At 39.4% G+C, this 12,758-nt stretch overlaps 1 protein-coding gene across 1 annotated transcript in view; it reads right to left on the bottom strand.

Moving 5' to 3' along the window:
• Positions 1-12,758, bottom strand: part of LOC114464516 (protein ELFN1-like) — a 314,605-nt gene that overhangs the window by 169,233 nt on the left and 132,614 nt on the right. Inside the window, exon 2 of the mRNA XM_028448774.1 lies at positions 11,428-11,489. The gene's annotated coding sequence lies outside the window, so the exon portion shown is untranslated. The remainder of the gene's footprint in view (positions 1-11,427; positions 11,490-12,758) is intronic.

Below are 12,758 nucleotides of genomic sequence, written 5' to 3'. Positions count from 1 at the left end.
GGCTTTTCGGTAGTGTGAAAACTGGAATTAAAAGACCTCATTTAAACGCTCTGTGGAAGAGAATAATGGAGGAAGCAAACAGCGTTTCTGTGTCGGAGCGGACTTGGACCGAGGTTTGAATTAAATCATCAATAACTAAATTAATCAATGCCTAATTATTTAAATTAAATCTTACTCATCCACAGACTAAATGCGTTAATCCCTGCTTTTTATTGAGAAATGTCTTTACATTTTAGTCAAGAAAAAGTATATGAGTCGTTTATTGGCCTTATTTGTCCTCACGTTGGAAGCAATAAATGATACATTAAAATAATTGAACAAATAGGTTCGGCTTTGGATTCTCACGCAGCGCTGGTAATGAGAAATCACTCCATTCACCAATACACCAATGATGTTGTACCAAACAGGTTGAAATAACATCACACACTTCTCTGTACATCATACATCACATACATCAGCGTTCTCCTGCTGATCCCAGTCGAAGCAGCGCTCCTTTAATCCATGTACGTGTTACGCGCTGGGTGAACCTATGTTCTGCCCAGTAGAAGCTGGGTTTATCAGTGGGTTTATCAAGAATTCCGTTGAAGGAAAGCCAAATTAGTGGTATTTTCTAAACAAGTAATGCGGAACATGTTTTTTTCATTTTCTCTCCCTCGTAATATGTATTTTACAGAACAGAAGTTTCACAGTCATGATATGTTTCATCAAGATGTGTACCAAATGTTACTGTAAGTGCACAATATGAGGCTCATTGTTACTGCACGGGTGAACAGACCAGCTGGCTTTCATCTGAAGTGTATTAAAGCATCCAACGTTTGATATTAAAGGTTTATTTCTCTTTTAGAGTAAAGAATTGGCTCTAGCAAAATTGCTTATGAGTGACCTTATATGTATAAACAAGAGGCCCTCTTTTAAGCAATAACACCATGATGTTTTCCACAAGAATTTGGGAGTGTTATGATAATGTTGGAACAACATTATCATAACACTTTGTGTCTACAAATTCCATCTTTGTGTAATAAATCTTAAGGCTCTGGATAAGCAAAAGCTGACACTAAATTGGAGTGTAGTTCTCTTAAGAGAAAGAGAATGTTTATTCAGCTTGTTACTCGATCGGTGGTTCAGTAAGACATATAATGATTTTGTGGATTGATACCAGATGTATGACATGCATTCATTAATTTTGTTCACACTGTATCTGCTGTTACTAGACAGCTTGTATTCCAGTCCAAGTTTCTATTTCAATAATAGACTGTTTTCCTCATTACTAGTGCCCAGAACTAAGTTGATTCCTTATATGGTGATGTGCTACTGTTAAAGACATACCCCTGATGATATATACGGTTTGCCTTCCCCGGACCAGCACAGAGTTCGCATTGATTGGGCCGCTCTCAGCACATCTTATTTTTTGTTACTTGTTTTGGACATTGATTGTCCTGAAGACTTTTTCTACACCACCTTTTTTGTCATCACCATCCACACCACAAGGCGCAACACATTCTTACAAATTAGTGATGACTTTAGGTATTTCACAGAAAAGGTGTGCTGAATAAAGGTCACCTGAACCTGTATTTTAGTTCCCATAAGATTATTTACCATGTTAAAAATCTGCTTTTAGTAGACAAACAAAACTTTACAAAGGGTTTCTGTTAAAAGTGTCTGATAAACGCCGTTTCAATTTAACAAGTGTTTGTTTTAACTGGTGACCAACTTCTGACTAAGATACTGTTAGTATAGGCAGATGTTTTTAACTAGACACATATGGTCAGAGTAAAGTCTTGAATTGTAATAATGCATTTGATTTATATCACACTTAGTGGTGGTAAGCTACTTTTGTAGCCACAGCTGCCTTGGTAGTCACAAAATGGCAGTCATGCTCCTGCCAGTATGTCCCAGGCAAGCCTCACCCCTAATATTACTCAAACTCGTCTAATTTACTTTCCTTATGCAAATTATTTGCCCAACCAGGCTGCTTGAGGTTTTTCTCCCTGCCTTACACGGGTCATGTAGTAAATATTAGTTTGGTACCACTACTTTTAATTATGTAGTCCGCATAGAAGCAGTTTCATTATGAAGGAACTCAAAGGACCGAGTGCTCCAGGCTGACTGGGACATAACCTTTACAGCAGGTTTTCTGTCCAACCCACAGTTCTCTCCCAGTTGGCACAACCCTGATTATCTTGACCACAGTGTAGGCCCAAAGTTCTTGAACCAAAAGATTCCTCCAAGATGACTTGACTCCCCTCAATTCCTGTTAAAAGTGGATAATTCATTATCTTGCAGAGATAACTCTTTGCATTCTGTTGGTCATTAACCTGATTTCAAGTTTATAGCTGAACCGTGACCTGACTGGTAAACAGAGAACAATCAATTTTGTCCAAGCTCCCTATGACCTGGACTGATCTTTCATTAAAGGAGAGATACATTCACTTCAAATTCAAAAGACTTTACGTGTAAAGTCCATACTAGTAGTACACATTTATAACCCCAGTGGTTTCAAAGAGCTTTACGCTACATTTACACACACACACGCACACACACACACACACACACACACACACACACACACACACACATACACACACACACACACACACACACACACACACACACATATAAACACTGATCATAATGAAGCTACAATGCAAGAAATTATTTCCCAAATGCTTGCATCCATTGATAAAATGACTCTCGGTGCTACAACTCAACCCAACATCAAAATCATTAGATTCAAGATAATAAAGCGTGATGTGGAAGAAGATACATAACAAAGATAATCTGTCAATAATTTTAGTAATGAATTTCTCCATTGGTATGTTGTGCTCATCACTTACTGATTACTTAGTTCTCATTTTCACATTATCTCAAAAATGCCTTTAGAGAATTGTGTTGCAATTCATCAAGGCAAGGTAAATTAATTTGTATAGCGCATTTCATACACAAGGCAACTCATTGTGCTTTACATGATCAAAAAGTGAAACAGGCAACAGTTTAAAATTAATAAGAACATTAAAGTCTGCAACCAAACATTTAAAATTATCAGTAAAAACATTTAAAATCATCAACAAACATCAATAACAACATGACCAAAAGTCTTCCTCCTAATCATACGCAGTAGAGAAAAACAGTGCCTTTAACTTTGATTTAAAAATGTTCACATTAGATCTTGACTTCAGCTCTGCTGGCAGTTTGTTCCACTTTTTTGAAGCATAACAGCTAAAAGCGGCATCACCATGTGAGCTCTGGACTCCACTATCTGACCTGTGTCCATAAATCTGAGAGACCTGCATATGTTCAGACCCCCCCTCTTCTTTAACAGGGGGTGGGGATTTGCTGACAGAACATTGACAGCTGTTGCTCTGAGCCACAAAGTAAAAACTGTGATTCCTTTGATAGAAAAAGCCAATCACTGCTTTACTGAAAGGATTATTTCACTTCATTCTGCATAATGTCTCAGAGAGTAGTTGAAAAACAAAGCCACCACTGTGGGAGTGTTTGTTATTTTAAGAAATGAAAATGGAATGAAAATAATTTGTAACAATTTTAGCATGAAGGCAAAAAGAGAGAAAGGTGACTTTTTAACATAGATATTGATTCCAAAGGTGTAAGTATTTTTACTTAGAGCAATGACTTCATGAAACATAGGTTGGTGAACCCAAGTCCATGGCAGCACACATTGACCTGGTGTATTCAGGTAGATTTATGGATAAATAATGCGCTGTAGTCATGAGAAGTGAGTGCTGATATGTCTTCGGCTGATGTGCTTCATCAATAAATCCATTTGGACCAGTTCTGTCTGCTGCTTCATCTAATTTGGGTGTTCAGTGGAGCTTAAACCAAAGCCAAGAAATATTGGAAGATTTTAATGATATCAAGTCAGCTAGTCTAAATGCAGCTCTGTAAAACGGTCTTCTGCTTTACCAGGAGAATATTTCCACCTGTTTCCTGGAAGTCAGTCAGGACATCTATATTAAATAATTAATTAATTAATTAATTAATTGTTTTTTTTTTTGTTTTGTTTTTTACAAATATTCATTATTTTAAACAAAACTGTTGTTTTTTTATTTTACCAATACCATTTAAATTACATACATACCTTTACATTACAACAGGTTCCAATCATTGCATCATCAGTTTATTTGTAATAATGTGAACGTTTGTATTATTTGTGCCAAAACGTGAAACATCACTCAAAATGATCAAACTAACAAAAACAACAACAATAATGATAATAATATTAGCCAATACACTGCTGATGTTACAACATAGACCTATTTTGCTAAGTTCTAAATACAGGCTGCTGCCTTCTTCTCCTTAAAGCAGAATTAAGTAACTTGCACTTAGTGGTCGCCCTAAAGGTCTCTTTTGGTTAAGTCTCTGTCGTAAAAACTCTGCATCCCCCGCCGTCTGCCCCACTCCACAACAGTGACACTAAGGGTGCTTTCACACATATAGTCCCATGTGACCATGTGAACAGTATGAGGAAGAGAGTGTGGAACTGTGTGTGACGTGTTTGTGTGCTGACAAAGCAGCACACAATAGATGAATGGATATTTGTGTGTGTGCTGCCTGATGGAGCGCTGGGTTATGAGTGTGTGCGTGCCTGTTGCTGCAACAACACTGTGTGTGATTGCTGTGTTAATGCTGAGTTGTAACTGCATGGGAAAAGTGAATTTGTAGACATGGGGCTGGTCATAATCTAGTATTAGTTTGTATTGGGCTGCCATAAAGCAGTACGTCTTGCCACCAGGTCGGGGGCAGGAAAGACAGAGACAGCAGGGAGGGATGAAAGACCCCCCAGTCACCCCATAAACACTTGTATTACCCTCACAGAGACTACGAGAAATATTTATTAAAGTGAAAAAGTTACTTAGTTCTGCTTTAATTCAAACAGCTGTAAACTGACAGATGGATTATATATCCTGTGATGTGGCCTGAGCTGATATTGGTGCGGGTGCTGGTGGGTGCCTACGCTATGGCTTTGTTTGTATATGTGTCTCATTTATTAACTGCTTAACATTCATTATCATTCATTTCCCTTATGAACCATGAAGAAATAACAATGAGCTGTGATTGAGTTGAGGTCGAGTCATGCAGGAGCAGTCCTCGCTGGGTGTCTGAATAAGCTCTTCTCCTTTGGGAGGTTTATTTACTCCACCACGCCCATGAATAATAGGAGAATATAATCCAACATGAAAAAAGTGGGCACAATCATGAGGGAGAGCACACCTTCTGACCACATCTTGAAGAAGTAAAATAAATTGGGTTCTGAAAGTTCTATGGTCACTGCGCTACCAAAATAGCATCCAATGTGACCAAACACTCCTTTAAACGGTGCAGGGAAGGCCATTAGGAGATGAGGCACACCTGAGTGGAAACAGATAGCAAGAAGACATAGGTGTGCAGTTGAAAACGGGACTCCTAGACCTACAAAAACAGGGAAAATAAACTGGTTTCTAATAAAAGCAACTGGGTACCCAAGAACCAAATCAATTCACCAGATAAGCCAAACCAAAGGAAATGTCATCTAAGAAAGCCTTAGTCTGCCATTAATTTTACAATAAAGCTTAGTGTGCCACCAAACCTACTATACGTGAAATAAATCCTAAACACTAAAAATTTAAAACTGCAACAAAAAAAAAGGAAACTTTTATCAACTCAAGCTCACATGCAGACTTGTTAGTGCCCTTAATTAACAAGCAGATATTACACAGCTAAACCCACCTCGAGCAAAGAAAAATCTAAATCATTGTTGTGTACAATGAAATAAAATCGGCTCTGTCCCTGATTTTCACCTTTCGTTAACATCACAGCAGCAGCAATTGTATCATCACACACCATTACATACTGTGACTCATAACAGCCAAGTGATTGATCACTCAGGGACTGGTGATCATTTATGAGCTGGCGTCTGTTTTACCACATGTCTGGACCAACAATCTGTTAAGGAATTTACTCCTGCTGGTATGAAAACCAAGCACAGGGAAGGAGAACTACCGATCTCTGTCAAGAAATATCCTAAAAACAAGATTTTTGTAAAAATGCTATAAAACCAAGCTTTTAAACACTGGTGGTGCAGGATTGCAAAGATCGAGATTATTGATGACTTATCAAAAAAGTTTTTGGTTTTGAAAGAATTCTGATTTCAACCTTAATGTGCAAAAACACTAATATATATTTGTAATTAAAGACTAAAAAACTCAGTGAGGTGTAATAGGGTTTGCAGTGTAAAACAATTTATCTATCTATCTATCTATCTATCTATCTATCTATCTATCTATCTATCTATCTATCTATCTATCTATCTATCTATTGTATCTATCTATCTATTGTATCTATCTATCTATTGTATCTATCTATCTATCTATCTATCTATCTATTGTATCTATCTATCTATCTATCTATCTATCTATTGTATCTATCTATCTATCTATCTATTGTATCTATCTATCTATCTATCTATCTATCTATCTATCTATTGTATCTATTGTATCTATTGTATCTATTGTATCTATCTATCTATCTATTGTATCTATCTATTGTATCTATCTATCTATTGTATCTATCTATCTATCTATCTATCTATCTATCTATTGTATCTATCTATCTATCTATCTATCTATCTATTGTATCTATTGTATCTATCTATCTATCTGTCTATCTATCTATTGTATCTATTGTATCTATCTATCTATTGTATCTATTGTATCTATCTATCTATCTATCTATCTGTCTATCTATTGTATCTACATATCTATCTATCTATCTATTGTATCTATTGTATCTATTGTATCTATCTATCTATTGTATCTATCTATCTATCTATCTATCTATCTATCTATCTATCTATCTATCTATCTATCTATCTATCTATCTATTCATCCATCCATCTAGACACACAGGCACACACAGAAAATAGGCTTCAATCATGGTAAAGTAAGTGGGCATGAGAGAATTTTGATTGGACATTGAGCTACAGTTAATGTTCCAGGCCAAAGAAAAAGAAAAATCACTATGTGTGCTGCCATTTCAGAGAATGTGTGCCCATTATAGGACCCTATAACACTGACCTCTTGTCATTGTCTTTTACACACTACAGTGACGTAATCTCTTATGAAGGGACACGAGTGGATGAGAGATATATGTTGAAGTAACATGAGTTTCAATTGCTGTCACAATCAGGATCAGAATCAGAATGCTTTATTTGCCAGGTACAGTTTAGAACAATACTGTACCTGGCAAATAAATCAGGCAGTGGTTTGAAGCTCACAAATATATTCTTCATTTCTTAACTCCATCAAAGTGTGTTTTTTCCCCACACAAAGATTGAAATAGTTTGCCCATAGGAGTAAATGTGTGTGTTGGCCCAGGGATAGACTGGTATATCAAGTTTATTTTAAATAATGGCCATGGGTGAGTCAAGTCAATATCCAACAGAAAATGCAGAGGACAATAATCACCTAAAACAATGGACAAGCATTTTGACACAAATACCCTCATATTTGGAATGCAACTAATAATAATAATAATAATAATAATAGTAATAATACATTTTATTCTTATTGCACTTTACATAAAAGAAAACTGCTACAAAGAAAGCCTAAGACCTACAATAAATATGACGAGTAAAACAGTTTAAAACCAAAAACAATGAGGCATAAAAGAAAGGCTACGGGAAGGCCTTTGTAAAAAGGTGACTCTTTAGGCAGCGTTTAAAAGAATCCACATTCTGTGGAGCTCTCAGATGGTCAGGGAGAGCATTCCACAGTCTGGGAGCAGTTGAGCAGAAGGCTCGATCACCCATGCTGCACAGCTTGGTTCCGGGGATCTTCAGGAGGGGAGCTTTGCCGGAACGGAGGGTGGGGGAAAAGGAGTTCCTTTAAGTAGGCTGGGGCATTTCCGTGTACACACTGGTGGGTGAGGAGGGAGATCTTATATTCGATCCTTTGTTCCAGAGGGAGCCAGTGCAATGATTTCAGGATGGGGGTGATATGATCATATTTGTGCACCCCAATCAGGATCCTAGAAGCACTGTTTTGGATGTATTGAAACTTGTGAATGCTCTTGCTCGGGATCCCGATGAGGAGAGCGTTACAATAGTTTAGCTTGGAGGAGACAAAGGCGTGTACCAGTTTTTCAGCGTCGAGCAGAGAAAGTGTGGGGCGGAGTTTAGCGAGGTTCCTCAGGTGGTAGAAGGAGTTTTTGCACAGCTGCTTGATATGTGTGTCAAATGTCATGTGAGAATCCATTCTCACACCCAAGTTGGTGACTACTGCAGAAAGTGGAATTTCCTGGCCAGCAAAGGTGATAGAGGTTATGGGGGATGTTTGAACCTGATGTGGAGTGTCGACCAGCATGGCTTCGATTTTGGAACTATTGAGTTGTAGGAAGTTGAGATTCATCCACGCCTAGGTCTCCTCCAGATAGGTTGTCAGTGTGGCTAATGATGAAGATGATAAAAGTGTTGTAGGGGTGACGCTCCACTCTGATGTAGAGCTGCGTGTCATCGGCATAGCAATGGAATGACACGCCATGCTTGCTGATTACATGACCAAGGGGGAGCATGAATAAAATTAATAAAAGCGGGCCAAGGACAGATCCCTGGGGGACACCACAGGTGGCTGGCTGGGTAGAGGATTTAGCGCCATCAGGGCGACACACTCAGTCCGACCTGCCAGATAGGACTGGAGCCAGCTCAGGGCCATGTCGCGAAGACCAACGGTGGATTGCAGATGATCCAGGAGGATGGCATGATCTACTGTGTCAAATCCTGCTGATAGGTCAAGGAGGACAAGAAGAGATGGACAGCCAACATACGCCGCCATCAGCAGGCCGTTGGTGACCCTTACTAGGGCTGTCTCGATGCTGTGAGCTGACCGAAACCCAGACTGGAATTTCTCAAAAATGTTGCTGTCTTTGAGATGGGTTTGGAGCTGTGCAGTAACTACCCTCTGCAGCACCTTGGAGAGGAATGGGAGGAAGGAGATGGGCCTGTAGCTACTGAGGGCTTCTGGGTCCAGAGTGGGTTTCTTCAGAAGGGGAGTGATGATGGCAGTTTTGAGAGCTAAAGGAACAAAGCCAGCCTGTAAGGAGAGGTTTATGGCACTGGTGATGAGGGGGGCAATGGCATGGATGTTAGCCTTCACCAGGGTTGTGGGGAAGGGATCCAGTGCACAGGGAGAGCTCTTCATCCTCCCGATGATGCGCTCAACTTCTTGCTGTGTGGTGATACAAAAACCTCTGAGAGGCTGGAGGACTTCAAGCTGTGGAACGACAGCTGGAGCAGGGGAAATAGGAGAGTCATGGAGGAGAGAGCGAATGCCATCAACCTTAGCTCTGAAAAAAGACATGAAGTCATTGCACTGCTTCTCTGTAGTCTCTCCGCATGCCTGTGTTTGGGGTTTTAGGAGATTGTGTATAGTTGAGAAGAGCTGTTTGGAATTGCCAGGGCTTTTACTGATGAGGTTGGAATAGAAACGGGACTGTGTGTCCTTAAGTGCTTTGGAGTAGGCCTTTTGGTGTTCTCTGTAGGCTACACTGTGCACGGTGGGTCCTGATGCCAAGAGACACCGCTCCATACCTTCATTTCCCTCAACTCACTGGTAAACCAGGGGGCAGAGCATGAAAACCTTACCGTTCTGGTCTTCACAGGGGCATGGACATCCTGGCGGCCGCTCAGGGTTGTGTTGTAGAAACCTACTGAGTCACTGGCTGTTGAGAGGGTCGGAGGGGAGAGTTGTTGGAGGTCTTAAACTTAAACTTAAAGGCTGCCTGCCTCCCAGAATGCTGAATGTTGTAGAAGTAAGGGAAAGCTCATAGTTCTTAGCTCAGAAATATGCAGTGGTAGCGCAATGGTCAAGAAAGCGGGCTTGTAACCAGAGGATGACCGGTTTGAATCCAACCTGAATCATTGCTATGGTGTTACGGCCCTAGCCGTATTATGTAGTGTTCAGGTTGTGCTCTTGTTGTCTTTTTGCTGCCTGGTTTGTGTTTCTGAGTTCCTGCATTTTGTGCTGTTTTCCGTTTCTTAGTATATTCTTGTTTATTGTATAGTTTTGTACCTGCTGGGCAGGCCTCTTTTTGTTCAAGAATAAATTTGTGTTAATTATTGGAAGCTGTTGTCAGTGGTTTTTGGAGACTGAGATTTTTTTTAGATTATGTTTTTATGTTGCGTCCTGGAGCTCCTAGACTGGGGCGTAACATAAAATTCGGGGCTTGTCCGGAATTTGAACCCGGGAACTCTTGCAAGTCCCTTAACCCTAACTGGTTGTGTAGAATGTCACTTTCAATAAAGGATACATTTAGTTTTAAAAAAGGTATTATTAACTTATGCTGATTCACATATTTAATAAGTAATTTTCAATAACCATCTCTTACAACCTTGAATACTAGGGGTGACTAACTTTGCTTCACTATCTCAGGTTCATCTGTTAAATCGTACAATATAATAATGAATGAGTTTTCCAAAGAATCCTGCACATGGCCCATTACTTAATTGGTTCTTAATAGATGCAAAACAGGCAAGGTATATTACAGTAGCTTGAAAATACACATGGAAAACTATCTGTATTACAGGGGCTGAATCTGGAATTGTTCCAGGCTAAAATTATGGCACTGTCTAAGCAAATCTGTGCACCTTCTGGGAAAAAAAAATATAATCACACACAGGTTACCAATATTCCCATCAAGTGTTTGTAGGATTAATAGCGAAAACTGCTGTGTATGCAAGACTGGATGCAGGTTGGATGTTACCCTTATGGGAGTATCTAGACCTGCATTAACAACTGCTCTAAACTGCACTACAACAGCACAGCCACAATGATACTATGTTATAACAAGCATTCGCCTCTTGTATGAGTGAATATTTATGACACTTTTCCATTTGCTAATGTTGTAAAATTGAGCATCTGCCCCTCCAGCATCCTCTGCCTATAAACTCATAATGACTCAAAAAGCACTTATAAACACTCCTCATTAAAAAAAAAAGGTTAAAACAATTCTCAATAAACTAGAGGCTGAATTAAAATCCAGAATGTGTCATATAGCTTTAGTTTGGGTGTACATACTGTACATTTTTTCCTCGCACGTGGTTGTCCTTGAATGACTTCAACTCGAGTCTTTGACAGCTCCCATTTGCTTTTGAAAGGGAATTGAAATGGGATTTCTTTATTACAGTCCAATATAAGTAGACACTCAGTCATGATATACTATGATGAATATCCTGTTCGTAGAGGTGTGTGCGTGGGTTGAAACATTTCTTTGCGACACAGAATATCTGTTGGCTGCAATTTTCTGTTTAATCGTCTAGCTAAATGTTTCTGCCGATGGCCTCTCATCTACCTGCAAAGGTTGGCATTGACAAGCAAAGAAAACAGAACGAAACAGAAAGCAGATGGTGCCCAAAAAGGAAACAGAAAAGCTTTTTACCTGTGCAGATGGAGGTTGTGTCGAAACAAGCAAGGCTTTAGTCTTGGATACTTTTCACATCTCTATTGAAATTAAGAAAAAAAGGGAAAAGGGGGGAATTGGGTAGAGAGGAGAGAGAGCACAATTTTGTTAGAGTTACAGAGCGGAGACATTATGCAACATTATACTGAAAAAGAAAAATGAATAAAATCAAGGTTTTTTTGGTTCTTGTAATGGACATTTGAAACGAGGGCTGGGTAAAAAAAAAGAAAAAAAAACACTCTGGAATTCCCATTAGGGAGACAGATGAAGGTCCATCAGAAGATGACAGGAACATCTGACACTTGGCAAGTCAATGATGGACACAGAGGAGGAGACGGAGATAGAAGGAGTCCTATTTGTAAGGCTAATAGGTGGCTCTGCCTCGCAGGAAGAAAACACTATCTCATACAGAGAGTTTAACAACCTCCTATGTCCTCTCTGCCACACAACTGTCAAGTCAAATAGATAAGTGACTGTGTGTGTGTTTGTTCATGTATGTGTGTTTGTGATAGTGAATGAGAGAGGGAGAGAGAGCGAGAGAGAGAGAGAGGGAAGGGGTGGGTGGGTGGTTGGGGTGTGGAACGACATAGTAAGGGCAAGTCTGTATTCACTTGCGTATCTCAACGTTTCTCCGTGTTTCTAAGAGATGCAATTAAAGGTTGTTGCAATTCCAGGTTATCAACGAGACATTACTAATCCCACTTGTAGTTCACATTGATTGAGCCATAACTACCAACACTATAGATATAATATTAAATATATTCTGTAACATTTAACAAAATATTTTTCTAAAACATTTGCAAAATAAAGCAAAATTGCGTCAATATCTCAAGTTAGTATTAAAACCAATAAAGATAAAATCCAAACAAACATGATTTGTGGAGGCACTTTTCATAAAGACGAGTGAAGCATCAGCCAATAATAATAATGCATTAGATTTTATATAGCGCTTTATCATAGACACTCAAAGCGCTTTACAGAATTAAGGGTTTTTTTTCACTCCACAGTTAGTGGTGGTAAGCTACTATTGTAGCCAAAGCTGCTCTGGGGCAGACTGACGGACATGAGGTTGCCATAGTTCACCATTGGTCCCTCCGACCACCACCAACAGTCACTCACACACACACACACACTACATAAATACTAGGCAATGTGGGTGAAGTGTCTTGCCCAAGGACACAATGACAGATACCACTGGAGCGACTGTCCCCCACTGCCCCCACCTGGAATTCTCAGTGGTCTGCCATCCAAATACTAACCAGGCCCAGACCTGCTTAGCTTCTGAGATCTAACCAGATCGGGCAATGATG

Source organism: Gouania willdenowi, chromosome 1 (genome assembly GCF_900634775.1).
Source record: "Gouania willdenowi chromosome 1, fGouWil2.1, whole genome shotgun sequence".
Lineage (NCBI taxonomy): Eukaryota > Metazoa > Chordata > Actinopteri > Blenniiformes > Gobiesocidae > Gouania > Gouania willdenowi.
The sequence above is the reverse complement of the archived record's forward strand: the minus strand, read 5'-3'. Positions and strand labels throughout refer to the sequence as shown.